General features: G+C 43.6%; 1 pseudogene; it reads right to left on the bottom strand.

The window, feature by feature from the left end:
• Positions 1 to 18,738: 18,738 nt before the first annotated feature.
• Positions 18,739 to 19,220, bottom strand: LOC132439457 (ferritin light chain pseudogene; annotated as a pseudogene).
• Positions 19,221 to 20,104: the final 884 nt, after the last annotated feature.

The raw sequence follows: 20,104 nt of genomic DNA, 5'->3' as shown, positions 1-20,104 counted from the left end.
TTTAATTTTTGACAATTTGATTAAGATGTGTCTTGGCGTATTTCTCCTTGGATTTATCCTGTATGGGACTCTCTGTGCTTCCTGGACTTGATTAACGATTTCTTTTCCCATATTAGGGAAGTTTTCAACTATAATCTCTTCAAATATTTTCTCAGTCCCTTTCTTTTTCTCTTCTTCTTCTGGAACCCCTATAATTCGAATGTTGGTGCGTTTAATGTTGTCCCAGAGGTCTCTGAGACTGTCCTCAGTTCTTTTCATTCTTTTTTCTTTATTCTGCTCTGCAGTAGTTATTTCCACTATTTTATCTTCCAGGTCACTTATCCGTTCTTCTGCCTCAGTTATTCTGCTATTGATCCCATCTAGAGTACTTTTAATTTCATTTATTGTGTTGTTCATCGTTGCTTGCTTCATCTTTAGTTCTTCTAGGTCCTTGTTAACTGATTCTTGCAATTTGTCCATTCTATTGTCCATTCTATCTCCAAGATTTCGGATCAACCTTACTATCATTATTCTGAATTCTTTTTCAGGTAGACTGCCTATTTCCTCTTCATTTGTTAGGTCTGATGGGTTTTTATCTTGCTCCTTCATCTGCGGTGTGTTTTTCTGTCTTTTCATTTTGCTTATCTTACTGTGTTTGGGGTCTCCTTTTTTGCAGGCTGAAGGTTCGTAGTTCCTGTTGTTTTTTGTGTCTGTCCCCAGTGGCTAAGGTTGGTTCAGTGGGATGTGTAGGCTTCCTGGTGGAGGGTACTAGTGCCTGTGTTCTTGTGGATGATGCTGGATCTTGTCTTTCTGGTGGGCAGGTCCACGTCTGGTGGTGTGTTTTGGGGTGTCTGTAGACTTACTATGATTTTGGGCAGCCTCTCTGCTAATGGGTGGGGTTGTGTTCCTGTCTTGCTAGCTGTTTGGCATAGGATGTCCAGCACTGTAGCTTGCTGGTCGTTGAGTGAAGCTGGGTGCTGGCGTTGAGATGGAGATCTCTCGGAGATTTTTGCTGTTTGATATTATGTGCAGCTGGGAGGCCTCTTGTGGACCAGTGTCCTGAAGTTGGCTCTCCCACCTCAGAGGCACAGCACTGAGTCCTGGCTGCAGCACCAAGAGCCTTTCATCCACAGGGCTCCTTAATTTGGGATGATTCGTTGTCTATTCAGGTATTCCACAGATGCAGGGTATATCAAGTTGATTGTGGAGCTTTAATCCGCTGCTTCTGAGGCTGCTGGGAGAGATTTCCCTTTCTCTTCTTTGTTCTGACAGTTCCCAGGGGCTCAGCTTTGGATTTGGCCCCGCCTGTGCGTGTAGGTCGCCGGAGGGCGTCTGTTCTTTGCTCAGACAGGACGAGGTTAAAGGAGCCGCTGATTCGGAGGCTCTGGCTCACCCAGGCCGGGGGGTAGGGAGGGTCACGGAGTGCGGGGCGGGCCTGCAGCGGCAGAGGCCTGCGTGACGTTGCAGCCTGAGGCGCACCGTGCGCTCTCCCGGGGAGCCGTCCCTGGATCCCGGGACCCTGGCAGTGGCGGGCTGCACAGGCTCCCCGGAAGGGCGCGTGGCTAGTGACCTGTGTTCGCACACAGGCCTCCTGGCGGCGGCAGCAGCGGCCTTAGCGTCCCATGTCCGTCTCTGGGCTCCGCACTCTTAGCCGCGGCTCGCGCCCGTCCCTGGAGCTCTCTCAAGCAGCGTTCTTAATCCCCTCTCCTCGTGTGCCAGGAAACAAAGAGGGACGTAAAAGTCTCTTGCCTCTTCGGCAGGTCCAGACCCCTCCCCGGACTCTCTCCCGGCCAGCCGCGGCGCACCAACGCCCTGCAGGCTGTGTTCACGCCGCCAACCTCAGTCCTCTCCCGGCGCTCCGACAAAAGCCGGAGCCTCAGCTCCCAGTCCCGCCCGCCCCGGCGGGCGAGCAGACAAGCCTCTCGGCTGGTGAGTGCCGGTCGGCCCGATCCTCTGTGCTGGAGTCTGTCCGCTTTGCCCTCCGCACCCCTGTTGCTGTGCTCTCCTCCGCGGCTCCCAAGCTCCCCCACTCCGCCTCCCGAATCTCCACCCGCGAAGGGGCTTCCTAGTGTGTGGACACTTTTCCTCCTTCACAGCTCTCTCCCGCTGGTGCAGGACCCGTCCCTATCCTTTTGTCTCTGTTTAGTTTTTTCTTTTGCCCTAACCAGGTACGTGGGGGGTTCCTTGCCTTTTGGGAGGTCTGAGGTCTTCTGCCAGCGTTCAGTAGGTGTTCTGTAGGAGTTGTTCCACGCGTAGATCTCGATAAATCTTTAACGAAGGAATGAATAAATACCTGAATCTGCACACAAATCCACACTCAATCCCTAGAATACCCCCAAAAAATGGGCGAGGGAGGAAGCCAACTTGCTATCCTCCTTTTGAAAGTCACTAACCTTTGCCCTTAGCATGAGTTAATTCAATATACAATATCCTCTTCTCCTTCCCTTTCCATTGCCTTCCCTTTCCTTATTTTTTCCTTGCGTTCTTTTTATTTGTCTTCTGTTCCCTTGTCTTCTAGCACTGAAAGGGCAGATTGAACCAGGAGGTAAGTGCATACAGACCTCCATCTCTCTGGTCACCCCCCATGCCCATCTCCCTGAGAGTGGTTCACTTTCACCCTGGCCGCCGTGTAACCTGAATGTCAGCTCTCTCCATGGGGAGCAAAGGAACATCCACCAAAGACTTTAGAGAGGAGATATGGAAGAGGTTCTGCAGTGCACTCCTCAGAGGACACAACCTCAACATTTCTCTTCATCCAAGTCCCCCAGCCCCTTCGCTCTCCTGTGCATCCCCTGGAGCCTGCCTTTTCCAACCCAGCTGCACATGGTGCATGACCTTGAGGATTTTCCCTCAAGACCCCAGCTTTTTCATTCTTTTAGAATACAGAGTAATTCAGCCGTGTCCCTGTGCATTGGCATCAGTGTGCCCAGCAATCAAAGAGCTACCCTTAGAAGGCAGAGGAGGTTATAAATGTGATACCAAAGTCTCCTGCCCCACCAAATATTTCTCTACCCACTTTTATTAATACAGGATTAATCCTGCAACTTCCCAATCAGGGTTCAAAAAGGTTTTCAGTGTAGATGGACTGAAGGGAATTTTTTGTAAATTGTAATCAGTTGATCTGAAGGCAAATACTGAACTCATAACCATCCCTCCCTTCCAAGTCCTTCTCCATGTTCTTCCAGTTTGTAGCATCTCCTTACACAGAGCAGGACACACCCACTTGGAATCATCCTGATACTTGCTATTCCTCACCTCATTTCCTATCCAACCCAAGTGCCACTGAGTTTACCCCTAAATATTCTCAGAATCCACTTTGTTCCAAATCTACCACCACCACCCAGTCTAAATCAACATCACCTCTCATGTCACACTTGTTTTAAGATAACACTTCTTTCATAAGTAATCCTTCACATCGGCTGTTATGCCTTCACAAGCCCCCCATGCCCACCTTTGGAGGAACTGCTCGCCAGTGTGCCCATGTCCCCAAGAACATGGTCTTAGGCTCTGTCTAAATGCTAGAATGCAAACAACTAACGATGATACCTAAGTCTTAGCTCCTGCAGGGGTTAGAGTGACAGAACCTCTGACACTGGAATTTTCAGACAAAACAGATGACTTTTTTCTGTCTGAAGCACTGATGGAGAAAACTTAGAACTTTCAGCTCTTGTTCTAATGACTACTTTTCTTCCCAGCCTACATGAAGGTAATCAGACAAGCTCACCCAAGCTAGTAAACTGGATGTCACAGGAAATTAGTTATTTGTTTTTCCTTCCCACTCTCTCCCACTTCTACTCATTAGTCCTAGGTCTGGGGACACTCTTTCATGGACTGGATTCTGAGGCCTAAAAGAGTGGATGGGATGGACTTAGATTTACCTTAGTTGCTTTGCCTGGTACTGGGCTGCCAGGGGAGGCATGAGTGAGCAAGGCCAGGTCTCCATTGGTATCTCTAGGCCATTCCGAAGACTCCAGTGACAGAGAACATGGCCCATGGGCTTCATGCTCTTGAAGCTTTCTGCTGCCTGAGGTCAGGGAAGGAGAAGAGTCAGGGATTGGTAAGATTCTCACTGAGGTACTGAGGTAGGGCACAGCCCCCGCCTGGTCAGTTCATCAATCCCAGGTCCCATTCCAGGGATCTCAGAGCCCTTTGTTCTTTCATATCACATTTATTCCCAAACACTTTTGGGGGATATGTTTCCCTCCCAAACATATTCATTTGAGACAAGATTCTCAGAGTATTTGTCCAGCAAGGGACTTTTAGACATATTTCACCTGACACCACATAAGATAAGTATACACAGTGTCCATCCAAAAAGTATTTATCTTCCAGATGTTAAGATACATACATCAGTGGAGAAAGACTGTCAGTGTTTTAAAATAACATGTATTAGGATGTTGGAGCACAGAAATGCCACACTTTTTGGTACACACCTCTACTACAGAGATCAGCAAACATTTTCTATGAAAGGTCAGCTAGTAGATATTTCAGGCTTTGCAGGTCATGTGGTTTCTGTTGCAACTACTCAACTTTGCCTTTGTAACATGAAAGAAGCCATAAACAAATGAGTGTGGCCAAGTTCCAACAAAACTTTATTTACACAAGCAGGCAGAAGGCTGGATTTGGCCCACAGGCTGTAGTTCACCAATCCCTGTTCTACAGGACTCTTCCCAGTATAATAAAAAAAAAAGTTTTTCCAAGTTATAATTGTTAAGATACAATTATTTGGGACATTGTTAAGAGGCTGGTTAACATTTTACTCGTTCTTTCCAGTTTATACGTATCTATGATATCTTACAATTTCCATTAACATAAAGATATCAAGAAAGGACATCAGTAATATATGCATGAGACAAAAGTGGGAGTGAATGCTTTCTAAGATCATTTCCTCTCAATACATCAGAATGACCCAGAACCTTCACAGCAAAGTGAATCAGTTATACATATACATATATCCACTCTTCTTTAGATTCTTTTTCTATATAGGTCATTATAGAGTATTGAGTAGAGTTCCCTGTGCTATACAGTAGGTCCTTTTTCGTTTTCTATTTTTTATATAGTAGTGTTACATGTCAATCCCAGTCTCCCAGTTTATCCCTCTCCCCTGCCCTTTCCCCTCTGGTAACCATAAGTTTGTTTTTTACATCTGTGCCAAATCCTTATTGATGACCATTAAAGTTGTTTCCAATCTTTTGATTTTACCAAAGAAAAAAAGAAAAAAGTGCTTCGAAGAAAATCTTGTATATATGACATTTTCTAAAGGAGGGATCTTAATCCCAGTTATCCATTTTCATGTACAATTGAGAGAAAGCGATCAGCCCTTTGTGCAAGTAACAGGAACTGGCTTCAAGAAATCAAACAGTTCTAAAAACATAGTCTAACCTCAATAAAGCTGAAAAATAAATTTTAAAAAAAAGGTATAGTCTACGCAAATACCCTAGAAAGAAAGGGGAAGCCTCCACTCTGCTAATCTATTCCATTTCCAGGGGAAAGGAAGGGCTAGAAGTAAAAGTACTCATTTATCTTCTGACATCTCAAATGAGTCAATTCTTGGAAATTTTCCCTTCCCTTCCCCCTTCTGTCTCCCCTCTCCTCTGCTTAGCTCCATATTGTCCCCAGTAATTACTGGGCTTCCTGGAATTTTTATTAACAATTCAAGATGCTCCAAGAGTAATTTCTGTGACCACAGTCTCTGCTAACTCAGTGCTCTCTGGGGACAGTGCTCACTGCCTCTGGCTCATAAAAAGGACAACAAAGTCTGGAGTTACAAAGAATGCAGGTCTGAACCTTCCCTGCAGAATGACCATGGTTATTTGTAAGGCAAGGGAGTGATGAGAGGTCCACCAGACCCACTCTCAGCTCCTGTTTCTACTTGTAGAAACTTTCAGGGGTAAGATGGATGACTTGAGGAATTTTTTTCAGTACCTACATTAATATCATGGCACAGTCCCAACTACTTTGCAAGACTGACTTGAGGGTGGATTCACTGTAGAAACAAATTTATTTCTCAAATGATGGCAAAGAGGTTCAGAGACACTCTTATCTATTGCTTTTCCTGGTCTTGCTTTGGCCATGAAAATTTGCCAGTATATCGTTCAAATCTACTTGTGACAATTTGATTTTGCTTCTCGTTCATCCAGGCTTGAAAAATGACCACAGCTCAGGCAGATTGATGCTTCCCGGCCACTCGTTTCTAACATGTATTAATACATCAGCACCACCTTCGAGTAGTACATCTTTCTAAATTATTCTTTGTTTTTATCCCCAGTGCTTTTTAAGCTTCGTTAAAAAAATAAACCTCTAACCATTTTTCTCAAGATTGTCTCTATAAAACACCCAACCTGCCACTGACTAGGCTATATCTTCATATTTCAATTTTTTAGTTGCTCTTTTTTATTATCTGTTACTATTACTATAGCATTCTCATTGAGGGGAATATTTGGCTACTGAGGAAATAAGGAGAGGTTTTCATCTGTCAAAAACCAAAATTCGGGCTTCCCTGGTGGCGCAGTGGTTGAGGGTCCGCCTGCCAGTGCAGGGGACACGGGCTCATGCCCCGGTCCGCGAAGATCCCACGTGCCGAAGAGCGGCTGGGCCCGTGAGCCATGGCCACTGAGCCTGCGCGTCTGAAGCCTGTGCTCCGCAACGGGAGGGGCCGCAGCAGTGAGAGGCCCGCGGACCGCCAAAAAAAAAAAAAAAAAAAAAAAAAATTCAACTGTGTAAATTTGAAGATCTAAGTGGCTTTCTTCAACAATTCTTGAATCAGGCAACATCCCATCTAGTAAATAGAAAGGTTCTGAGACGTTGTACAAAAATGGAAGGTTTTTACAGGCAGAATGGGGTGGGACAAAAAGGTAATAGCAAAAGAAAAGATTGTTTCAGTCCAGGCTGACTTCTTTGGGGGGAAGGGAACGGTAGGAGTCTTTGTCACACAGGTTACCTCAGTAGGGCTGATGAGGAAATTTCAGATTGACTGTTCAAAAGGACACATTTCTGGGAGGAGTTGAAACTGCAATTAAGTCTTGCTGTTTCAGGGACAAATGACTTCATTTGGAGCCTTTTTTTTTTTTTTTTTTTTTTTGCGGTACACGGGCCTCTCACTGTTGTGGCCTCTCCCGTTGCGGAGCACAGGCTCCGGACACGCAGGCTCAGCGGCCATGGCTCATGGGCCCAACCGCTCCGCGGCACGTGGGATCTTCCCGGACCGGGGCACGAACCCATGTCCCCTGCATCGGCAGGCGGACTCTCAACCACTGCGCCATCAGGGAAGCCCAAGGGGCCTCTTTTTTTTAACACATCTTTTCTGCTAAAGCCCACCACATAGCTATAACATTTCCCAGTTATGACTCTTCTGCAATGTCACAGGTTCCGGCGGGTATTATATTTGAAAAAAATGATGAAAGTATCAAAATGCTTATATCTGTTCTAAAATGTAGGTTTAATTATTCAGGTATGGTGAGGACAACAGATCCAGAGATTACCACTGAAAAGATAATTTGTTATTTGCAGTGTTGACTGAAAAGAAATGCACAAGGTGAGAGTTGTGAATTGTTTTATTGGGGGCCAAATGAGGACTCTGGCCTGGGAGACAGCCTCTCAGAGAGCTCTGAGGTACGGCTCCAAAGAGGGCAAGGGGAAGATCAATATTATATATGAGTTTAGTGAAGGGAGATACGTGTAGTCAAGCACACATCTAAGCAGAAGGTTGCTGCTAGTTATGAGGAGCAAATGTCTCCATTAATGATTTTAGTGCTTTTCTAGATATGAGAAGATGCAAGAAATTGGGCTCATAAAATCTGAAAATATCTAACTATCTGAATGCCTGTTCTGCCAGTTTTTCCCAGAGCACAGAGTGCCTCATTCCTGAACTCCTTTCAGGGTATGTTGAAGCTCAGCAACTGCAGTGGCTTATGACCTAATCCTTGGAAAGGCAGATGGCAAGTGATGATTTTTAGTTGGCAACAGTTACCAAAGGGAGGAGTCATACCAAGCCATTGGGGATGGGGGTGGGGCAATGCTGGGAAGCTCTGGGTCTGTCCAGAGTAGAGGAAGCAAGGGGGAAATGTGGGCTAGTCTCTACTTTGATTTCTGTGAGAAGGAGCTGGTGAGGCAGGGTAAATAGGTTTAGGATTGGCTAGTTTGAATCATTTCAGCAGGCTCCTGGGTGTATAAGGGTTGTTCCTAGTTGCCTGGTATCTGGCCCTGGAGTGATGAAGACCTGGGAATAGTGGCCCTGAGGTGGTAGGGGTGTGGGCTGAGGGTTGGTTCATTTGCATGAACTGCAGGTGAGAGGCATGCCTGCAGGTGAGATGCTTACTGTCTCCAGGAATTGGCTAGCCTGGGAGGGACAGTCTCTCCAGGGTTAGTAAGGCCCTAGATGTCAAAGCCTCAGAAATACAGAAAATAAAAGGGCACGCTTAATAGAGTATCAGTAAGTATCTCAGCGAGAAACAGAAGGCACACTCAATTTATGGCAATTCTATATGGGTTTAGTAAAAAAGACTATTTTCAAAGGTATGGAGAGGGTATAGAAAACCCACAAGGGACAGCAAAGTGGTGCAAATAAAGAATGTCCCTTGCCATCCCGTTCTACAAGAATTAAGTCAGTAGCCACTGCAGTCACTGACCTACAAGGACACCCTGAAAGGAATTCAGGACTCAGGACAGGATGAGGCACTCTGTGCTTTGGGAAAACAGGCAAAACAGGCCCTTAGATAGTTATATTTCAGGAAAAAATTTTATGAACCCGGATTCTTGCATCTTCCCATACTTAGAAAAGCACAAAAATAATTAACTGAGATATCTGTTCCCCATGACTAGCAGCAACCTTCTACTGAGATGTGTGCTGAGTTGTCCCTACTCCTTAGCCAAAATCACATATATACTGGCCTCTCCCCTTACCTCTTCAGAGCAGTTCCTCAGAGCTCTCTGAGAGGTTGTCCCCCAGGCTGTAGTCCTCAGTAAGTCCCCAAGTAAAACTGAAACTCACAGTTCTCACGTTGTGCCTTTTATAAGGAGGCGGAGTGGCCACCGGAACCCAGAAGAGCGTTCTGGGGAGAGGGCTGCTCCAGAGGAGTCGTGCACGGTGATCCTGCAGGGAGAGGGCTGGACCTGCTCACTCTTCTCCCTCCCTCTACTCTCTGACTGCGCCTCCCCATTGGCCAAACGCCACTGATCAGTCTCTGCAGCTGAAAACAGGACAGAGAGTGGGTCTGAAGGGGGAAATGGAGATAGCCAGGACCCTGCCTTACATAAAACTTGGAAAACAGAAAATAAAAATAATTATTCATAACTGAGCACCTTAACACACCAACTTTATCACTTTATCTATTTCTTTCCTGTTCTATGCGTATATAGTTTAATACATAGTTGCATTTAAAATTAAATCACTATTTCAAACACAGACAGATACATAGGAAATAATACAGTATTAAAAAACAAAATTCAACTGAGTAGATTTTAAAGATTTAATTGGCTTTATTGCACAATTCATGAATTGGGCAGCACCTCATCTAGCAAGTAGAAAGGAGCTCTGAGGAGCTGTACAAAATGGAAGGTTTTTATAGGCAAAGGGGGAAGGGATGAGAAGAGAGTAGATGACCTCATCTTCCTTTGGGGGATGGAAAAGGGTTATGTGGCAGATTACCTCATTCTTCCTGACCAGAGAATTCCGAACTGACTAGTTAAAACTACATTCTGGGGGGAGATTGAATCTGCAACTAGGTTAGGTATTAAGTTTCAGTTTGATGATGTAGGCTTAGCACAGGTGACTCAATTTGTGACCTGTTGCCTCTTTTTTTAACAATCATATATAGTATATTTCATATTTTTCATTAAAATTATTTCATAAGGTTTTTGCTCTTGTCTTCATAATCATGATTTTTAATGTCTCTCTAACAAACTAAACAGTAACTACATCAAATTTCACGAAGCAATTGTCGCACACTGAGGCTGCTTTCTTTTCTGTTTTTGCTAAACAATAATGTTAAGTAATGATGTGATGTACATCTCTGAGATATAAGCTTTTTTCCATGTTTTATGTTATTTCTTTAGGATCTACATCTCCAAGAATGAGAATATTGAGGCAAAGAATATGAACATTTTTGTGTCTCTAAATACATATTCCTAAACTGCATTGCTAAAGAGCTGTGCCAATGTATAGTGCCACCAATAATGCATAAGAGAGCTGGAATCACAAAACCCTTATATACATTGAATATTTTCACTTGCAACTTTTATTTTGCTAATTTAACAGGTAAGCACACTCCTCATTTTTATTTGATCTGTTTTTCTTTGATTACTATTACAGTTTCTATGTTTTACCATACATTTGTTTACTAGTTGTACTTGCTGCCCAATTTCTGGCTTTCTAGTGAATCAGCTACTGGTCCCTAAAACTGCTGCTGAAATTGACCCTTAGGGGAATCCCTACTGAAAACAGTCGAGCGTCATGGTGAAAAGACAGCAATTTCAAAGGATAGAGGCTAATGAATTTCAAGCTAAGGGTTATCGTCTTAACATCTACCTTTGGGGTAACTCTATTAGATTATAAGATTTATCCATCCCTGCCCTAGTATCCTCCTTGCCCTGTGTTCCACCGTTTAAAAGAACTTTTTTTGCAAAACTAAATTCAGCCTGAATGACTGCAGTAATTAATCATGTTACTTTCTGGTTTTATTGGCAATATGATGATCCAGCATCTCTCCTGGGAGATATTGGGGGATAGCTGGCCTTGACTGACTGATTCTGAGATACATGTGGGTCTATTATGGTATAGACCATCATCATAATCAATCATCATCATCTTCTCTCTTTCCTTACTTTACAGGCTATTTGAGGAAGTATCTTCCTTGACCCACCAAAATCCAGGGCAGTGAGGGGTTCTTTTTATGTCAGAGATTCTCAAACATTAGAAGAATCACCTATGACAAATCAGTAAAAACACAATCCCTGCACCTCAATGTTGGAGATTCAGATTCAATAAATATGAGGTGAGCCCAGGAATCTACACTTTTTTAAATGATTGAGATGCAGGGGTGTCTAAAGACCACACTCTGTAAATAAAACACTGGTACAGATCCTTGGGATAGGAAGTGTATCTGTACTGAAAATAGTCAAGATAGAGGCAGAAAAGAGTCTGGAAATGGGGAGGAGGGGGAATGTAGTCCAGTAAGAGGTCCTTCTGGGTCCATTCTCCAAAAGTGTCATTGTGGAGGAAACAGTTCAAATAAGACCAGAATTGGGTGGAGAAGGTAGTCAAAGTGTGGCAACTTTTTTATATTCAAGGGATTCAGTGGTCAACAAAACAACCTGTCCCTATCCTGTTGAAGGTTACCACACAGTGACACTTAATTCATTATTAACATCATTTGGTGATATTTAATTATATTTTCAGTATTACTCCTCCCTACACCCTATTTCCTAACATGCTAAAATGTATCTCTAAGCTTCTGCATCAATCCTACCTATGACCACAAAGTTTCAGATAACCAGTGGTCCTTGGCGTGCGCACACGCGCACACACACACACACACACACACACACACACACTCTCCCTTTGTGAACAAAGTGTTTCTCTTCCACACAGCATTGACATCAGCATACTGGCCTGAGCAACTTTCACAATTGCTGGATTGCTTAAGATTTCTTCTAGGTTTTATTCATGAAATGTCTGTGGTGGACAAGGATACCAGCCGACCACACTGTAGAGGTGCAGAGGCAAAGAAACAACCAGATCTGGATTCTTTTTGCAACATCACAGCAACTAACAAGTGCTTTTTTTGGGGGGTTGGGGGGGGGAACCCTTCTCCTACTACTAGCCCAAGGCTGCCATCTTGTGGCCATCTGAGGAATGGTGACACAAGCTTGCAGATTTTAAGAACTTTTTTTAAGGGAACCATGTGAATATATTGATGGAAGAAAAGTCTTAACACTTTCTTGTCATACCTTCCATCAATTTTTAGCTTAGATAGAACTTACTTTGGATAATTTTGAAAATAGAATAGAAAAAAATTCTACTCAGAGACGCACAGAAATTTAGAATAGAAAAGATCTTAGAAATCACCTTATAAAGAAATAGCCACACTTTTTGTAAAACTAGTTCACCAAAATGCCAAAGTCTTGACGTATCTACCACTCTGCCAAAATTGCTAGAAACCAGATTACACATTTTTCACACAGTAACTGTGCACTGTGAAATTCCCCTTTATCCTGAAATGAAACCACTCCTAAAGAAAGATCTCATTTGATACTCATTGCAGAAACCAACCTGCCTGTGTTTGAAGTGCTCTCCCTGACTCATTTTTCTTCAGGGCTTCAACAATACGTGCATATCTGCAGTTCTGATGTCTTCCCTTAAGCAAACAAACGTCCTTCTTTCCAAGCCCTTGTTAAACACCTACAGTACTGTGTCACTTTCTTGTTTCCTCTCTGAAACTAGTTGTAAGGCTTAACTCTCATCATTGAAAAGCACAAAACTTCAACCCAAAAGATATCTACCCTGGTGGCGCAGTGGTTAAGAATCTGCCTGCCAATGCAGGGGACGCGGGTTCGATCCCTGGTCCGGGAAGATCCAACATGCCACGGAACAACTAAGCCCGTGTACCACAACTACTGAGCCTGCGCGCCTAGAGCCCGTGCTCCGCAACAAAAGAAGCCACCGCAATGAGAAGCCCGCGCACTGCAACGAAGAGTAGCCCCTGCTCGCCGCAACTAGAGAAATCCTGCATGTAGCAACACCCAGCATAACCAAAAATTAAAAAAAAAAAAATCTACCCTGGGCAAGCACTTTAGTTGTCCTCAGCACAGTTTTGGGCATTGTACCAAATGCACAAGCAATGTCAGAGCTCAGTGAGTTGGAAGCCCCGGTGGGGAGGGAGGCTCTCAGAGACTGACTGCCAAATAGAAGATCAGTCCCTAGCAGAACTCAGAGTAAAGAGTTAAAGGTTACATGCAAACAAATGGCTTTTTCTCTAGCTCTCTGAAAGAGAATTTTTATCATAGATTTGTATAAGATTATCACAAATACAGTGTCGTTGTACCAAGCTACTTTTGCTGGTCTACTGTGCATGAGGTCAGGGACTCAGTGAGGGGATCCAGTGGTGAACAAGACAGGTCCTGTTTCAAGAAGTTCACAATCTTGTAGTAGCGATAGACAGTAACCAATAACAAGCAGGTGATGCACGCTACAGTAGGCACAGATTGGTTCAGATGATGTAGGAGCACCTGAGCCAACGTAGGGCAAGCAAGGAAGGCTTCCTGGTGTAACCCAACCCCCTCACTTTACTGAGGAGAAAGTAAATCTTTTGTATTGAATGGCTTGCCCAATGTCTCTGAGTTAGAAAACGGCAGATCCAAGATCAAAAGCCAAGTCTGTGACCCCAGGAAGGAACTAACAGAGGCCCAGAGGACCTTGGCTTATTCAGGAAATTCTAGGGGTCTTGTGGGGCTGTGTAGTTTTGTGCGGTGGTTTATGCATTTGTCTAGTTTTCTTCTAATCCCACCTTCCTTACTTCTACCTCAACCTCTCCCTCTTATTTAGATTTTCAGTTCTCTGTCATTGTCCTTATTCAAAGTAACAGAATATCATGTCCAAGATGGACCTATCTGAAGATGTTTAGATTATGATGTGGCAGAAGAGGAAGCAAAGAAGAAAAGAAGAGTTTAAGTTATGTAGTTACTATTTTAACTTTTTATTATGGAGTACATTAGTTTCCTAGGGCTGCTAAAACGAAGAACCACAAACTGGGTAACTTGACCAACAAACATTTATTGCCCCACAGTTCCGGAGGCCAGAAATCAAGGTCTTGTTAGGATCATGCTCCCTGTGAAGACTCAAGAGGAGAATCCTTCCTCGCCTCTTACTAGTCTGGCGGTAGCCATCAATCCTTGGGTTTCTTGGCATCTAACCACTCTAGTCTCTGCCTCCGCCAGTCACATGGAACTTCCCCTGTGTGTCTCTGTCCAAACTCCCCCTTTCCTGTTTTATTCCACCTTCAGTGATATACAACTGACATATAACACTATGAAAGTTTAAGGTGTACAACATGTTGATTTGATACACTTATATGCTGCAAAATGATTACCACCACACCATTAGCTAACATTGATACCTCCATTGCCTCACATACTTGCCATTTCTTTTCTGTGGTGAGAACATTTGAGATCTACTTTTGTATACTTTCAAGTATATAATACAGTATTATTAACTATAATCACCACGCTATACCTTGGGTCCTCAGAACTTATTTGTCGTATAGCTGGAAGTTTGTACCCTTTGACCAACATTTCCCTATTTCCCCTATCCTGGTAAACCACTGTTCTATTCTCTGTTCTATGATTTTTGGCTTTTGGGGGTTCCATGTAAAAGTGATACCATACAGCATTTGTCTTCCGCTGATTTATTTCGCTTAGCATAATGCCCTCAAGATGCATCCATGTTGACACAAATGACAGGAGTTCCTTCTTTCTCGTGGCTGAGTAGTATTCCACTGTGTATATATACCACATGTACTTTATCCATTCATCTGTTGACAGACACTTAGATTGTTTCCACATCTTGGCTATTATGAATAAATAGGTAATGAACATGGGAGTGCAGATATCTCTTCAAGATCCTGTTTTCGTTTCCTTTGGATATATACCCAGAAGTGAGCTTGCTAGATTATATAGCAGTTCTATTTTTAATTTTTTGAGGAACCCCATACTGTTTTCCATAGTGGCTGCACAAATTTGCATTCCATTTACAGTGCACAAGCGTTCCCTTTTCTCTGCATCTTCACCAACACTTGTTATCTCGGGGTTTTGTTTGTTTTTTGATGATACTCATTCTAAGAGGTGTAAGGTGGTATCTCGTTGTGGTTTTGATTTGCATTTCCCTGATGATTAGGGATGCTGAGCATCTTTTCATGTACCGGTTGGCCATCTTTATGTCTTCTTTGGAAAAATGTCTATTCTGGTCATCTGACCATTTTTTAATGGAATTATTTGGTTTTCTGCTGTTGAGTTGTATGAATTTTTTATATATTTTGGATATTAACCCCTTATCAGGTATATTATTTACAAATATTTTTCACCCACTCCATAGGTTGCCTTTTAATCTTGTTGATTGTTTCTTTTGCTGTGCATAAGCTTTTAAGTTTGTTGTTGTCCCACTTACTAATATTTGCTTTTGTTGCTTGTTCTTTTGGTGTCATATTCAAAAAATTATTGCCAAGACCAATGTCAAGGAGCTTACCACCTATGTTTTCTCCTAGGAGTTTTATGGTTTCAGGTCTTATGTTTTAGTCTTTAATCCATTTTAAATTAATCGTTTAAGCAGTATAAAATACAGGTCCAACTGTATTCTGCATGTGGTTAGCTAGTTTTCCCAACATGATTTATTTCAATAGATAAGACTATCCTTTCCCTGTTGAGTATTCTTGGTTCCCTTGTCAAATATTAGTTGACTGTTTAAATTTCCCCCTTCTTATAAAAACACCAGTCATACTGGATTAGGGCCCACCCTAATAACCTCATCTTAACTTGATTACATTTGAAAAGACCCTATTTCCAAATAAGGTCACATTCAGAGGTACCAGGAGTTAGGACTTCAGCATATCTTTTTGAAAGACACAATTCAACAAATAGCATGGAGTATTTTGAATATTATATATATGCAAGCATACAGAGAATTAGAGAGTCTAATATAATGAACCCTTATGTACCTATCACCCAGGTTCAACAATAACCAATTCATAGACAATCTTGTTTCATCTGTACCTCAATTCCCCTCACTCCTATGTAATTTTGAAGCAAATCCCAGACTTCATATCAATTCATCTATAAATATCCGATGCATCTCTAAAGATTAAGACTTTCATTTTAACATGACCACAATACCATTATTACACCTAAAAATGTCAATCATTAATATCCAGTCAGTGTTCAAATTTCCAATCATCTCATAAATTGTCTCAGGTTGGATAAGCAACAAGGTCCTACTGTACAGCACAGAGAACTATATTCAATATCCTGAGATAAGCCATAATGGAAAAGAATATAAAAAAGAACATATATATATATGTGTATAATTGAGTCAATTTTCTATACAGCAGAAATTAACTCAACATTGTAAATCAACTATACTTCAAAAAAAATGTCTTAGGTTTCTAACACTTCGTTTAATCAGGATCCAAATAAAAACCTCAGAGTCATTGACATTTAAATGGATTAACAATCTCAGCATCTTTATTCTCCCTCTGGTTGGTTGAGCACCAGATGGTTTTGAATATGTAAAGGGCACTCTGAATTTTAAGTGGATGGAGAAAGATGTTGGCAGGAGGGAGAAGGGAGTAGAAAGACAGCAGGGGAGGGGAAAGGTGGAGGGTGAGGTTCTAGAAGCAGGTTGTAGATTCAGGGGTACAAGGCTGGGGTGAAAGGAGCCCGGGGGGTAGGAGGAAGTGGCTCAAATAGTGGCAGAGAGTGGCTAGCAGACAAACTTTTAAGAACAAGGAGGTCTAGTAAATCACTTTATATATAATACTTTACACATCAGCCACCCAGAAATTTTCTTGCTAAACACACAAAGTACTGTCAAGCCTCCAAGCTGTTTCTTCCACTAAAAATACCCTCTCCCACTTCTATCCCAGCCCTTCAACCTGGAAAACTCCTGCACATCCTTCAACACTCAGCTCAGATATCCCACGTGTGTGAAGACCTCTCTGATCCCTCCCCCTCAAAGTTGGCTTACTCCATTATTTACCACTCCATAAGGCTTTGGACATACCTCTACTACAACACTCCTCAAATTGCACTCTCATTATCTATGCTCATAGCTGAGTCTCCCACGAAACTGTGGGCTCTTTGAGTGGACTGGCAATGTTGATTCATCTTTGTATCCTGAGTCTCTAGCACCATGCCTGGCACAAAGACAGCATTCAATAAATGCTTACTGAATGAAAAAAAAATTAAAGGAGGAGAGAGAAAAGAAAAAAGGGAAGGGAAAGCAAAGAAAAGATCAAAAGAAGAGAAGAAAGAAGAAACAGAGGCAAGAAAGGAGGACATACACAAGGCAAACAACTGACCTTGCAAGGCAGAACTAGACAGCTTGATTTCAAGGTCACAACATCAAGGCCAAACGAGGCTTTCCTGAGTGTTTCCTTGGCTAGCACAGCATTTTTTAAATTTTGACTTAGTAATCAAAATTTAAGAATCACATAAAAATCCAGATGTCTAGCTTCTTAAACAAAAATAGAACAATCTATCCTAGGCTGGGCTTAGCCTCCTCCATGGTAACATTGGCTGTATCTAAACATGCTTTTGTCAGATTACCACAGTCACCAGCACTCCCAGTTGTCGTCCCAGCATGGATATGGAGTATCACTGGCCACTTACCATTGCCCTCGTGCTTTTGATTCTCTTATAACTGGTCTACTTCATTCACTTACTTCGCCTGCTTGGCTCATTTAAACATTAGAGTCTATCAACCTTGTCCCACGTAATCTGCTTCATCTAGATGCTCTGTGGTCACAAAAAAATAATTATAGTAATAATTATTCTAGAGCTGTACTGTCCAATAGAACCTGCTGAGATGGTAGAAATGTTCTGTAATCTGCAGTGTCCAATACTGTAACCACTAGCCACATGTGACTCTTGAGCTCTTGAAATACGGCTAGTGTGACTGAAGAACTGATTTTCTAATGTTATTTCATTTTAATTAATTTAGTTTTAATTTTAATAGCCACACATGGCTAGAGGCTACTAAATTAAAGATGCAGTTCTAGGGCAGTGCTTCTCAAGATTTAATGTATATAGAAATACCTGGGGATCTTGTGAAAACACAGATTACAATTTAGCACATCCAGAGTGAGGCCCAAGATTCTGAATGTCTAACAAATTCCCAGGAGATGCTGATGATTCTGGGGTTTGGACCACACTTTGGGGAGGAAGATTCTAGAACGGTGCTGCTCAAACTTTAGCATGCATAAGAATCCCCTAGAGATTCCAGAAAGATTCCAAAACAGATTCCTGGGCCTTGCCCCTCATAGTTTCTGATTGAGTAGGTTTGGGGTGGGGTCCAATAATTTGTAATGAGCACCTGGGTGATGCTGGAGTACCATTTTAGAGAATGGGATGCTGTTGGAAAAAAATCTTTTTATTCACCCTCTGATTTTCTTTCCCAATAGTTACTATTAATAGTTAATATTTGTGTCCTTTAATAAAGGTAGTTACTATCCCATTTTACTGATGAGGAAACTGAGGCACAGGGAGATTAATGAACTTACCTAAGGTTACCCTGATGGTAATTGCTGTCTCCAGAGCCACCTTCTTAACCACACACTTCACACCATGGAAGATGTCACCATGGATGTCTGCCAGTGTACTGTCCTTGCCTTGATGCAAAGACTCCCTAATTCCTTGAATTTAAACCAGAAGAATCAAATCCAGAGCAGTCTGCTTTTGAGTCCCAATTTTCCTGCTTTTGTTTCACATCTCCTCATTTTACAAGGCAGGAAATGGGTTCTGAGAAGTAGAAGTAAAGGACTTGCCTGAGGCCACATAGCTAATCATTTCACTTTAAGTATTATCTGGTAAACGACCTTCACGTGGGCTTCTTCCCCTCCCCCCCCAAAAGCTTTATTGTTTCCATTTGGTCGAAGGCTTGGGAGAGGGCTGCAGGGTGTTTAAAAAGCTGTCTAGTGGTTGCAGAGAGGGGCTTCAGAGCCCTGACAGCCCTGACACCAGAGGGACTCCTCAAAGGCCGCTGGGCTTCGGAGGCTCCTAGTGGTGCTTGAGGGTGAGTCTTTGGAAGAGATACTCGCCTAGCCCCGCCTGGGGACCAGCCACCCTGCAGAGGCTGGTCAGGTGGCTGCCATCTTCTTGATGAGTTTCACTTGCCCATCTAGGAGGCAGCTCTCCAGGAAGTCACAGAGGTGGAAGTCTGCGCGGGCAGACCATGAGTATGGTGGCTTCCATTGCGTCCTGGGTTTTACCCCATTCATCTTGAGATGGCTTCTACACATCCTGGAAGGGCTTGCGGCAGCCGCACTAGTTTTGTATTTCCAAGAGAGGCTTGACACCTCGCTCTTCTCCTCAGCCAATTCCTGTAAAAGGTGTCCCACGCCCTCCAGAGCCACATGGTGGAGGTGGAAATAGAAGCCCAGAGAGAGGTAGGTGTAGGAGTCACGCAGATGCATGTTGACCAGGCGGTTGACGACAGCCTCTACCTCCGCGGAATAATTCTGAAGAATATGGGCGCTCATGGTTGATCAATAATAAAGAGTTAAGCTCAAAAAATGGTGTTGGCCAATCCCGGTGGCCGAGGATAGCTGAGGGCTGATTCTGAAGGTTGCAACTGGAAAAAAGTTTAGAGGGTGGTTGGGGCCTGGAGCAAGGGGCGTCACCGGGTCGGTTCAGTCCAAACACTGTTGAAGCAAGCGACACATCCGCGGGACCTCAGAGCCCACTGCTGGGCTTCTATTTCTAAACGTCTCTATACCACATTTCTATTGCTTTCACACAGATGGAATTCCTAAAACTGAGCACTTTTAGCTAGTCGCTACTGCTGGAGACACATCACCCCCCTCCACACACTCAACCCCCAGAATCCTGTGCGTCATCAGTCCATGCGTTCCTCCGCAGCCCCGCCCCTCCAACCCGCCCCCAGTTGGCAGAAGAAAGGCATTGGGGTGAGGCCAAAGTGAGAGAGGAGGTGGACGGGAGGAGAGAGGTAGGTCGGTGCTCCCAGTCAAGCCGGGAAGTCAAGATCTTTGACCAGTAGGTTAGGGGGCGAGTCCTAGCCGCTGGGGAACTGTTGAAAACCGTGAGAACCAGCCTCAGAAACAGGACCCGGAGGAGGCCTTTCTTCCCGCCGACAGACGCTCAGCGCCCGTCAGCGGCAGCAGGGGGCGCTCCAAGCGGCCTCGTGGGCTGGAGATGAGAGCCAGAGAGAACCCTGGCGAAGGCTAGGCGGTAGCTGCCACTCATAGACCTGTTTGGGAGCCCAAATGAAGTTCTTCTGGGGCCGTGGGGAGCCCCTGAAATAATTGGTGGCACGGAAAGGAGAGCTCTGGTCTCCTGTATACAGGTAGAGACATCAAGACGTTAACCGTTTCACGTATAACCTATTTGTTTAAGCCACGTGGTC

The sequence above is a fragment of the Delphinus delphis genome, chromosome 16 (assembly GCF_949987515.2).
Source record: "Delphinus delphis chromosome 16, mDelDel1.2, whole genome shotgun sequence".
Lineage (NCBI taxonomy): Eukaryota > Metazoa > Chordata > Mammalia > Artiodactyla > Delphinidae > Delphinus > Delphinus delphis.
The sequence above is the reverse complement of the archived record's forward strand: the minus strand, read 5'-3'. Positions and strand labels throughout refer to the sequence as shown.